At 44.3% G+C, this 12,100-nt stretch overlaps 1 protein-coding gene across 5 annotated transcripts in view; it reads left to right on the forward strand.

Annotated features, from left to right (window-relative positions):
* ehbp1 (EH domain binding protein 1) overlaps positions 1 to 12,100 on the forward strand; it is a 278,859-nt gene that overhangs the window by 131,652 nt on the left and 135,107 nt on the right. The gene's annotated exons all lie outside the window — the stretch shown is intronic.

The following is a 12,100-nucleotide window of genomic DNA, read 5'->3' on the forward strand; positions in this document are numbered from 1 at the left end:
AGCGAGTTGAAAGAGTAAAAACCCAACTTTATAGCCAGATCAAAAGCTAAAAAAGCTAGATAGCTAGCTAGTAAGGAGGTAAAAATTTAGCTTGATGACTAACTTGTTAGCCATATAGCATGCGTAAAATGTAAAAAGCTAGCTAGAGACCTGTAAATAGGTAAAATGTAGGAATATCACTAGCTAAAAAAGTAGCCAGATAGCTAGCTAAAAAAATGCAGTTTTTGCCCATTCGCTCAAAAAGTCCATACATTGGAATTTTGTTTGTTGTATGTCCTGTAATATCAATAAAGAGATTTATAAATTAATGTGTTTAAAATGAATATATTCTCATTCTATTATCTTAATTTATTACGTAAAAATAATTATCAATACTTTATTTTAATTTTTGGGTCTCTGAAGCCCATGAACTAAAATTCATTTATTTGAATTTATACAATACTGTAACTATGTTATTTCCTGGTTCATTGTTAAAGAATAGGGTAAAATAGACTCAATCAATAAAAAATAATTTTACTAGAAAGTCCCAATGACCCAGCTCTGGTAAGCTATTTTCAGAACAGATCCGCGGGCAACTCCACTGTTTTCAGGGGCACCCTGGTGCCTGCCGTCCCCACGGTGGAAAACCCTGATCCAAATGATACATCCACTGGCTTGCCCTAAGTGTAGAAAAATGGTGCAACGCTCCTTCTGCTAGTGGTAAAATGCAGTACCGCAGTCTCGGCCTAAATGGTTAAAATAGCAATATATTTGTTTTATCTCTAAGCCATACCTGACTCAGGAGCCAACTCTGTAGTGTGTACTGTCTATTTTAGAGAGCTAAATGTGCATGACTTAGCAACGCTGGGAGTTTGCATGCCTCCTTAGGTTGCTAGAGGCTTTGCTTGTTTATGGCATTTTACCAAGATATAACACAAAAAAATATATATAAATCATTAATGAACAATCGGAAACGATAAACTATTTGCACAAAAACACAGCTGTACAATACAGTCACACAATAGACAAACATGTGCCCAAAGGAATTATGCTGAAGCGAAGCTTTTAAGTGCCTAATTCTAGTACATTTTTCCTTTGCAGGAAAGACACATTCAATTTCAAAACCCGAACACAGTACCATACCCCAAAGAAAAATTGGAAAACAATGACATTTGAAACATACGATCATTTCTGGTTGCGATTCCTGTAGATTTATACCTAAGCTTAGTATTGTAGTGTTGTCAGCAAATAGAATATATTTGGATTGGGATGGTATATAAGTCATTTATATATATATATATATATATATATATATATATATATATATATATATATATATATAAATAAAAGTCCTGACAGAGACCCTTGAGGGATTCCACAGCTAATGCTCATAAGACTTGAACTTCTCTCACCAATTTGTACGAATTAAGATCTATTTGAGAGATATAATTTTACGCATTAATTAGCAATTCCTCGTATTTCCCATTGCTGTAGCTTTTGAAGTAGTATACTGTGATTGTGTTAAAAGCTTTTCTTTAGTCTTTAGACAGAATATAGCTTACTTTCAATTTATTTTGTGTTTTATATCTTCGATATACCGAATGTCGTTTAGCAAAAACAATTCTTGGTAATATAGCTTTTCAAATTTGTAACAAATAATTTCTCCAGAGTTTTTGATATTTGAGCAAGCATTAATATTGGCCGATAATTTGTAAACTTGTGACTGTCTTTGCAAGTACATATGCTTTAAGCAAATGATCTGCAATCATCTGTTCAGCATCCTTGTCAATAAAGGGCATCATTTAACTAATTTCCTGTTAAACAGAATTTGTTTGTAAAAAAAAAAGTCTGTGACACTTTTATAGCTTGTTGGTCGCTTATTGTATATATGTGGATATTTTATTAAATTCCAAGAACTATTTGAAGGAAATTTTTCTTGTTTGAATAATGTATCACTAATTGAGTTACACCTTTTTTCAATTTGCTATGCATTATTTCTTGTGTACCACAAAAGACATGTCCACATTGTTTTCCTCATTACATATTTTCACCTTCACACTTGCTTTGCAGACTCATTGGCCATGTTCCCCCTGGCTCTTTTTCTGCCTAAATTCACATCTTTTTCCATACACACAAATACACATTTGCCCTGCGCTACTGCAATTGCAGACGCACACAAACCGACATACAGTCGTCCTCTACAGCCCTGAGGGCTACAGCGAGCGATATGCGTTGCCATCCTGCAGCTTGATTCCCTTCTCATACACACTCCGGCTGGGTGATAACCTCTGGTGGCCCTGTTAGGCATGAATGCAAGTCTGTTGACAATAACCACAGCCAGACAGCCAATCCCATATCTGCACACTACCCCTCATACCTCCCTTCTCCCTGATGCAGTTACCTCCTTGAGTAGCCCCAAAGAAAATTGTTAGATATAAGTAACACAGGAATATGGCGTTAAAAGCGATAGCCGGGGACCAGCCGAACCGCTGATGCTGTTGTTGTTGTTAGATCGCTTCAAGTTGTCTAAAGATGATCTTTAGGAACGACATGGAACGCTTCGGTTGTGTTACGAGTTCCGCGAATTGGCCGCTCCGAAAGCGGATGAGGTCAGCTTTGGGTAACTTGTACCGAAGCGTTCGTGTAGCGGGTGGGAGACGCATTCGTCGGCCATGAGGCCGTCCACAGGACACCACGTGGAGGTTGCGTTCCTTGTCCTGCCGCTGATGCTGTTGCGCCACTGTGTCCAAGTGCTTTGATGTCACCCAAGTGGCCATATTATACGAGCCTTTATTTCCTGTTTACTTGAAAAAAAAGATACTGATGAGAGGAACTATCCTTTCCTCTCATCTCAATAAGGGAGTTGACCTATGGATTTCCTTTTTGGGTGGACTCACACTTGGGCCCATCTTTCCGTACTATGCTAAAGGCTGACTTTCGTTCCCTTCCCTGTCCACCTCTGGCTTGCTCTTGCACCGCTCTAACAAACCGTGCCAGTGATCAGTTGCCTCTAGAAAATACGTCATCACATTGATTCACGCAAGAGGACATCGACATTATAGGCCGGCAGTTGTTTAGTGGGCTCATGAGCGCTATGGAGAGCGAACTTAACAACATGTTTTTTTTCCCTGATACACTGGTACCTTTTTACGCGAGCTTAATTCGTTCCGGGAACTTAGCTTGAATTGCTTGTGTTAAGAGCAAATTTTTCTGATATGAATTAATGAAAAACTAGTTGACCCATTCCTGACCTCCTAGTGCTTCTCGATAACCCTAAATAGCCATAAACACATCTTGCTTTTTACAGCATGAACTATGCATGAATGATGTATACACTTTCGTCACTATCACATATGCGTTCCCTTGGGTTACTGGGTTCTTGGGGACGTGAACGGAATGTCATCCTTCTCTGACGGGACGTTGACGATGTGATTTAGTCATCTATATTGAAAGGGATAAGCTCAGTTAAAGAGTTAACTGCCTGTTTCTATTGGTCCATAACTTACGACTCTCGCAGCACTGCTTCAGTACGCCTACTCGCCATATGGAGTCGCCTACACGCATTCAATTACCTGGAAAAAATTAAGCTAAGTAGTTGGGACAAAGATCTAATCAAAGCCGCTCCTGCGATCTAATGGTGCCTTTTATACTAAAGATTATTCTTACGTTTTGGCCCTCAAGAACAAAGCTTCTGAAAGCGTATTTATACTTTATGGCACACTACTACAAACGACGCACCCCACCTTAAAGTAGTATTCTTCCATCCATCCATCCATTGTCTTCCGCTTATCCGAGGTCGGGTCGCGGGGGCAGCAGCGTTAAAAGGGAAGCCCAGACGTCCCTATCCCCAGCCACTTCCTCCAGCTCATCCGACGGGACCCCGAGGCGTTCCCAAGCCAGCCGAGAGACATAGTCTCTCCAACGTGTCCTGGGCCGCCCCCGGGGCCTCCTGCCGGTGGGACATGCCCGGAACACCTCCCGAGGGAGGCGTCCAGGAGGCATCCTTATTAGATGCCCGAGCCACCTCAACTGGCTCCTCTCAACGCGGAGGAGCAGTGGCTCTACTCCGAGTCCCTCCCGGATGACTGAGCTTCTCACCCTATCTCTAAGGGAGAACCCAGCCACCCTGCGGAGGAAACTCATTTCGGCCGCTTGTATCCGGGATCGAGTTCTTTCGGTCATGACCCAAAGTTCATGACCATAGGTGAGGGTAGGAACGTAGATGGACTGGTAGATCGAGAGCTTTGCCTTTCGGCTCAGCTCCCTCTTCACCACGACAGACCGGTACAGGGTCCGAATGACGGCAGACGCTGCACCGACCCGTCTGTCGATCTCCCGTTCCATCCTACCCTCACTCGTGAACAAGACCCCAAGATACTTGAACTCCTCCACTTGGGGCAAGACCTCCTCCCCGACACGGAGGGAGCATACCACCCTTTTCCGACTGAGAACCATGGCCTCGGACTTGGAGGTGCTGATCCCCATCCCGGCCGCTTCACACTCGGTTGCGAATCGTTCCAGCGAGAGCTGAAGATCACGGGCTGAGGAAGCCAACAGCACCACGTCATCTGCAAAAAGCAGTGACGCAATGCTGAGGCCCCCAAACCGGACTCCATCCCCGCCAAGGCTGCGCCTAGAAATTCTGTCCATAAAAGTTATGAACAGAATCGGTGACAAAGGGCAGCCCTGGCGGAGCCCAACCCTCACCGGGAACGAATCCGACTTATTGCCGGCAATGCGGACCAGACTCTGGCACCGGGCATACAGGGACCGCACAGCCCGGATAAGACTGTGCGGTACCCCATACTCCTGAAGCACCCCCCACAGGGCCTCCCGAGGAACACGGTCGAATGCCTTCTCCAAGTCCACAAAACACATGTAGACCGGACAGGCAAATTCCCATGCACCCTCAAAGACCCTGAAGAGTGTATAGAGCTGGTCCAGTGTTCCACGGCCAGGACGAAAACCACACTGTTCCTCCTGAATCCGAGATTCGACTTCCTGGCGGACCCTCCTCTCCAGTACCCCTGAATAGACCTTACCAGGGAGGCTGAGAAGTGTGATTCCCCTGTAGTTGGAACACACTCTCCGGTCCCCCTTCTTAAAGACGGGAACCACCACCCCAGTCTGCCAGTCCAGAGGCACTGTCCCCGATGTCCACGCGATGTTGCAGAGGCGCGTCAACCATGACACGCCCACAACATCCAGAGCCTTAATGAAGTCTGGGCGGATCTCATCGACCCCCGGGGCCCTGCCACCGAGGAGTTTTTTGACAACCTCGGTGACTTCAACCCCAGTGATACGAGAGCCCAACCCAGAGTCCTCAGGCTCTGCTTCCCCAGAGGAAGACGTGCCGGTGGAATTGAGGAGGTCTTCGAAGTACTCCGCCCACCGATTCACAACGTCCCGGGTCGAGGTCAGCAGCGCCCCATCGGCACTATACACAGTGTCGATGGCACACCGCTTCCTCCCCCTAAGACGTCGGATGGTGGACCAGAATTTCCTCGAAGCCGTTCGGAAGTCGGCTTCCATGGCCTCGCCAAACTCCTCCCATGCCCGAGTTTTTGCCTCGGCAACCGCCAAAGCCGCATTCCGCTTGGCCAGCCGATACCTGCCAGCTGCTTCCAGAGTCCCACAGGCCAGGAAGGCCCGATAAGACTCCTTCTTCAGCTTGACGGCATCCCTCACCGCCGGTGACCACCAACGGGTCTGAGGGTTGCCACCGCGGCAGGCACCGACTACCTTGCGGCCACAGCTCCGATCAGCCGCCTCGACAATGGAGGCGCGGAACATGGTCCACTCGGACTCAATGTCCCCCGCCTCCCTCGGGACATGGGCGAAGTTCTGCCGGAGGTGTGAATTGAAACTTCTTCTGACAGGAGATTCTGCCAGCCGTTCCCAACAGACCCTCACAACACGCTTGGGTCTGCCGGGTCGGGCCGGCATCTTCCCCCACCATCGAAGCCAACTCACCACCAGGTGGTGATCAGTTGACAGCTCCGCCCCTCTCTTCACCCGAGTGTCCAGAACATGCGGCCGCAGGTCCGACGAAACAATGACAAAGTCGATCATCGAACTACGGCCTAGGGTGTCCTGGTGCCAAGTGCACATATGGACACCCTTATGTCTGAAAATGGTGTTCATTATGGACAGACCATGACGAGCACAGAAGTCCAATAACGAAACACCACTCGGGTTCAGGTCAGGGGGGCCGTTCTTCCCAATCACGCCCTTCCAGGTCTCACTGTCATTGCCCACGTGAGCGTTGAAGTCTCCCAGCAGTACGAGGGAGTCCCCAGGGGGCGCGCTCTCAAGCACACCCTCTAAGGACCCCAAGAAGGTTGGGTACTCCGAACTGCTATTTGGTGCATAAGCACAAACAACAGTCAGGACCCGTCCCCCCACCCGAAGGCGGAGGGAGGCTACCCTCTCGTCTACCGGGGTGAACCCCAACGTACAGGCGCCGAGCCGTGGAGCAATTAATATGCCCACACCGGCTCTGCGCCTCTCACCACGGGCAACTCCAGAGTGGAAGAGAGTCCAACCCCTCTCGAGAGGACTGGTACCAGAGCCCAAGCCGTGCGTAGAGGTGAGTCCGACTATATCTAGTCGGAATTTCTCAACCTCACGCACCAACTCGGGCTCCTTCCCTGCCAGAGAGGTAACGTTCCATGTCCCAAAAGCCAGTTTCTGTAGCCGGGGATCGTCGCGCCAAGGACCCCTCCCTTGGCTGCTACCCAGCTCTCTGCGCACCCGACCCCTTTGGCCCCTCCTACAGGTGGTGAGCCCATGGGAAGAGGGTCCCACGTCGTCCCTTCGGGCTGTGCCCGGCCGGCCCCCGTGGGTAAGGGTCCGGCCACCAGGCGCTCGCCAGCGGACCCCACCTCCAGGCCTGGCTCCAGAAGGGGGCCCCGGTAACCCGCGTCCGGGCGAGGGAAATCGAGGACCAAAGTTTTCTCTCATCATTAGGGGTCTTCTGATCTGCGTTTTGTCTGGCCACTCACCTAGGACCTGTTTGCCATGGGTGACCCTACCAGGGGCTTAAAGCCCCCGACAACATAGCTCCTAGGATCATTGGGACACACAAACTCCTCCACCACGATAAGGTAGCAGATCAAGGAGGAGTATTCTTGTCAATGTTTAATCAGTCCCTTAAACAATACATCGCACAAATCAAAACATAATTCCAACTATAAAACCAGACATTTTTGCTTCCCTAGATGAATTTGATCTGTTTCATGGCAGATCTGCATAATCTGAGTCAATTTGGTGTAGAAATGATCGGTTTTATTCGGAAAAGGTAAGAAATAGGAACAAAGGAGACAAAGGAATGTAATGAAATGTTCACAGTAGCCAAAGACATGGCCAATGTGTTGTTATTATTGGGTGGGGGTGTATTGACTGCAAGGCCACCTATCTGTTCCTTTTCAAAACTCGTTGATAGACGCTGCCTCCCTCACCCTCTTCCTTTCAGCATCCATTTGTGTGCAATGATTGCAATGAGCTCGGACTGTGCTGAAATATGACAGATAAGGACAATCAATATTTGGGGCTAGTTAGTCAGCTGTGGGGAACAGAGAAGTATATATATATATATATATATATATATATATATATATATATATATATATATACACACACACACACAAGAAGAAATTATAGGTTATCTATGCATATGCCTCAGTGATTGTCATGTCTGTTTTTGTAGGTGCTTTCTATTTATTGGATCTTCTTGAGTGTGTGGAGAGAAGGCGACCAGGCCAAGTAGAAGTCATTTGGTGCGCCATCTGATAGCATGGTACCAAGCCTGGTGAGGGAAGGGGAGGTGGGAAGCAAGCAGTGTTGATGATTGACAATGATAGATAGCTGTCAGTCACTGAAGGGGTACGGTGCAAGCACAGCAGCCTGAGGAGAGCGATGCTGACATTTAGTCCCACATCATTGTTGGTAGGGTAATGGAAAAGAAGCAATTGCGGATAGTAGTCATTTTTGCCTTCATTGTCATATGGAAAATCCTTCATAACATGTTACCATACGTATTGTTGAGGAACGTCCACAAAATGGACAACTTAATTTTGTCCACTTTTGGTCTTTTTGAAATTATCTTAATGTCACACAACTTTAGCTTCAGCCTTCCGGTAAAAAGAGCAGTAGTGCAGTAAATTCCAAAAAGTAGGATGACATAACCAGGTTTTGCACAGGTGCTTGAAATCATTGAAATGCTTGGATTTTAATGTTGTGTTTTCAATCTTTGAAAAGTGCTTGAATTTGGGTGATGTGCTAGCCGTGTTTCTCGGCAGTCTGGTGCGATAGACCGCACATTAAGTGAATACAAGTTAAGCAAGGCTGCTTAAAGATTACGGCGATACTGCTCTCTGTTAGTTTTACTTTGCCTTTGCTTTTCTTCTTCCCTTGTGATTAACGGCAGCTGGCATAGTGTGTATATTGTTATCATTTGAAGCGTCATAGCCTCTTACGCGTCTCACCCAAGACGACGGGTAAAAAGACCAAGATGCCGGAAGGGTGCCATTTAATGAACGGTGGCTAGAAAATGAAAAATATGAACAATTACAAAAACGTGGAATAAATCCACACACAGGAATCCAAAAGTATGCAAAAAGATAACCAAGTTTATGAATCTTTTGCAAAACGTTTGCTACACTCACTTCACCTAATCAGAAATGATTAAATGTGCATTTGGGCAAGGATTCCGTATCAATTATGAACATTTATTATGGAAAGAACATTTCGCAACTGAAAATGGGCCTTACATATTGCTCTCATTTTTACCCAACAAATATAGAATCCTTTCTGTGAACAAGTGTGACATAGCCAAGCTGATATAACTAGTGGCTCAGAGGACTAGTTCATTTTTACAGCAGCTTAGTTCACACATAAATTAAACTTTAGAATGAATTAACCTTCCTTTCTCTACAGTTTGACATCGCTGGGTGCTGTCAGTATGAAAAAGAACAAAAGCATTTTAAAAGGCATAGTCCGAACAGAAATGACAAAAAAACACAAATGAAATGGGGCACATAACTCAGTTTGATTTTAATGTTTTATGTCCCATTCATTGAATTATAGCTGCTTGGTTAAATATTTGGTTTATAATTTATCAGATTTTCGGTTTCCCCCCAAAATGCAGCACTCATTGACTTCAAACAACAGGGCTATAGATTGATGCACACTGGATTTATCCTTATAACGCCACTGGAAAATTTGGAAAATTTGTGTAAAAGGTCCTTAAAAAGTGCTTGAATTTGGCCAATGAAAATGGTGTACGAACCCTGCATGATGCAGTTGAAAGACAAGTTTTGTATATTTAGTGGATAAGTTTGGCCTGGTTTGTTATTGGAAGTTACTTGTCAATTATGTTTATGTATACTTCCTGTGCATCTTTTAAATAATAAGATTAATCTGCTTGTCCTCTTAGTTTTACACTTTTTCAAGACACTGACATGAAATGATGCCTCAAATGTACATCCTCACTTTGCAGGTGCAAAGGTTTCAGATGCAAAGTAAAACAGTATGTGATGGATTTTATTTGATGATATTTCTTTAAACAATTGTTTCAGGGTCAGGTGCCTCTGCTACTACGACTGTGATTTGGTGCATACCTCGATTATGAATATTATTAAGGTTGTGGTACACTGTACAGAAGCTGCCCTATTTACAAATGAGATGGGTTCCGGACAATCGTTAGTAAGTTGAATTTGTTCATAAGTCGCCTCAGTGCTATATTTTGTATGTTCAAGGTTTGTATAAGTATGTTTAAGGCTTGTATAAGTAACTTGTATTGTTTTGCAATTAAAAAAATAAACATTTCATAAACTAATATGCTTTATAAAGATAAATAAAGTTAAGTTTAAGTTACTTTTGGAAGATAGGCTTCAGGAGGTCCTCCTCCGTGGTAGAGAGTGGACTAAAAAAAAAGTGATCCAACCATTTTCTCAGCCGCATTAACATTTCTTATTCCACTTTAATTTAGAAAGAAATGGCTTTACACCTACCATATTGAATGGATGCACGAGATACTGAACAATAAAAATGTCAAAGATTCAGTACAGTATGTTTACACACGAACTAGGAAGAGAAAGCGGATTTCTTCTTCGGGTTGGATGCTGGGTGACCTATACCAGCGCCACCACACGCCGGTAGCGTCCGGAAGAAGCACTACAGTAATGTCCTGTATTCGGAAAAAGGTGCACACAATACAATATCTAACTTACATCCCCAATAAAAATGTTCATATCCACCGTTTTTGTAAGTTAAATGGTTGTGAGTAGGGGAGCGTCTGTATACAGAACTTGGAAATTTACATAGTTTATATTGCCTGTCTTACTAAGATGTGTGGTGATGTAATGAGTTAGCAAAACGTTTTGAATGGACAGTGAGTGCAAGGGGTTATAGAATTTAAAAATGAAGTAGTTTATTTTCTACAAGAGGTCCTTCGTGCCTGATATTAGAGAAGCTCTAAAAAGAATAAAGCATGGCACAGAGGTCAAAAAGATCAAGGTGTTTGTCAAAAGCTGAAACAAAACCCTTTTTGTCCTTGTGCACCTCCGACATTTTCAATTTCCCATCACTTGCTGTCTCTCCTCTAGCCTTTTTCAAAGATGTCGCTGCCTTTCAGCGCCAATGGGAACAATAGCAGCACACTTTGCTGCGTTCAATGCGCGTTAGAAACCTAATCAGGGCAACAGGTCCCCCATACTCATTTTCTTTCTTTTCACACTCTCATTTTCTTTCTTTTACACTCTCTTCACACCCTCATCAATCAGACCAACTAGTCTCTCTGTTCTCTCTTTACACTTTCATGAGTTTAGATGTTCCTTGGCCATTGTTCACCTAAGCGTCAGTAGTGGCAAAATAGGGCGGAAAGGAAAAACCGCTTACAAAGATGTTATAACTGCAAGTAAACTGAGAATCTGGGTTTATATGATCTGCAAGGTTTATTCATTACCTATAAACACACATACAGATTGATCAAAGGCAGTGTGAGAAAAATTTGTTTATGTAAGATTTTACTGAGATGGCCAAGCTCCTCTCATTTGTATTTATTTATTTTTAAACAAGTATGATAAATAAGGCAAAAGTAATATTTATTCATAGTTCCCGCTTGAGTTTGTGTAACGTGGTGAGCAGTGTTGGGACAAATGGCGTTATAAATAGCAACGTTTTTTTGTAACGGGGCAATCTAACTCATTACTTTTCCTGCCGTTACAACACCGTTATCGTTACTGACGAGCAAAGGCTGTGTCACTTTGGCTGCAGAACGCCAATGGCGGCGTGCCCCCGCACACTTGGCGGTTTTTAGCAGCGGAGTTGTTTGCTTTTCTCCGGGTTTGTTGCGTCACGTTTTTTGGATCACGTCAGCGTTCAAAATACCATTTGGTTAAATAGCGATTAGGAATATATTATTTACCATGCGCCGAAAGAAAAGGCGAATTGGTGAACTCTGCGGCAACCAACTCTTGGCGTTCGCTAACGAAACGGCTCTATGAGTCGGTTCTTTGAAGTGGGAGCCAGCTACCTACCAATTAAGACCCGGTTCCCTTCGAGACACTTTTTTGCTCTATGATTGGTCAAAATACTTTTTTTCCAGAGATTCTGTGTTGTCTTCTACGAATTTGCATTATATCTTTTTCTTTGTAGATTTATAAGTACTATAATTTATGTTAACTGTGTTGATTTTGCTTTGTTGTTTTTCCCTTTTTATTTCATCTATGATAATACATAATAAATTATACAAGGATTAAACAAAAACTATGACCTGAAGAGACATTTGGGGGCCAAAAGAGCCGACTTTTTTTTTTAAGTAAGCTGAAAAAGCCGGTTCTCTATAAATAGTCGTAATTCCCATCCCCCCAACGGACAAGTCAAGTTAGATTACATTTCTTCAACTCACTTTATATTGCCTCTTTGGAAAGAATGCACTGCGGCTGCCATTGCAGTGCCCTAGGCTGGGTTACATGCAGGTAAATACCAGGCTTGTCCTTGAGCTAAAAACATCAGCTGACCAGTCAGTGAGGGATGCCAACGCCAAGATTACCCCTGGCAGAATGTGGAGTGTCCAAGCTGAGGTTGATAAAGCTGTGAGCAGGCTCAAGTACAAAGA

Source organism: Urocampus carinirostris, chromosome 13 (genome assembly GCF_059441175.1).
Source record: "Urocampus carinirostris isolate Australia breed hairy pipefish chromosome 13, RoL_Ucar_1.0, whole genome shotgun sequence".
Classification (NCBI taxonomy): Eukaryota; Metazoa; Chordata; class Actinopteri; order Syngnathiformes; family Syngnathidae; genus Urocampus; species Urocampus carinirostris.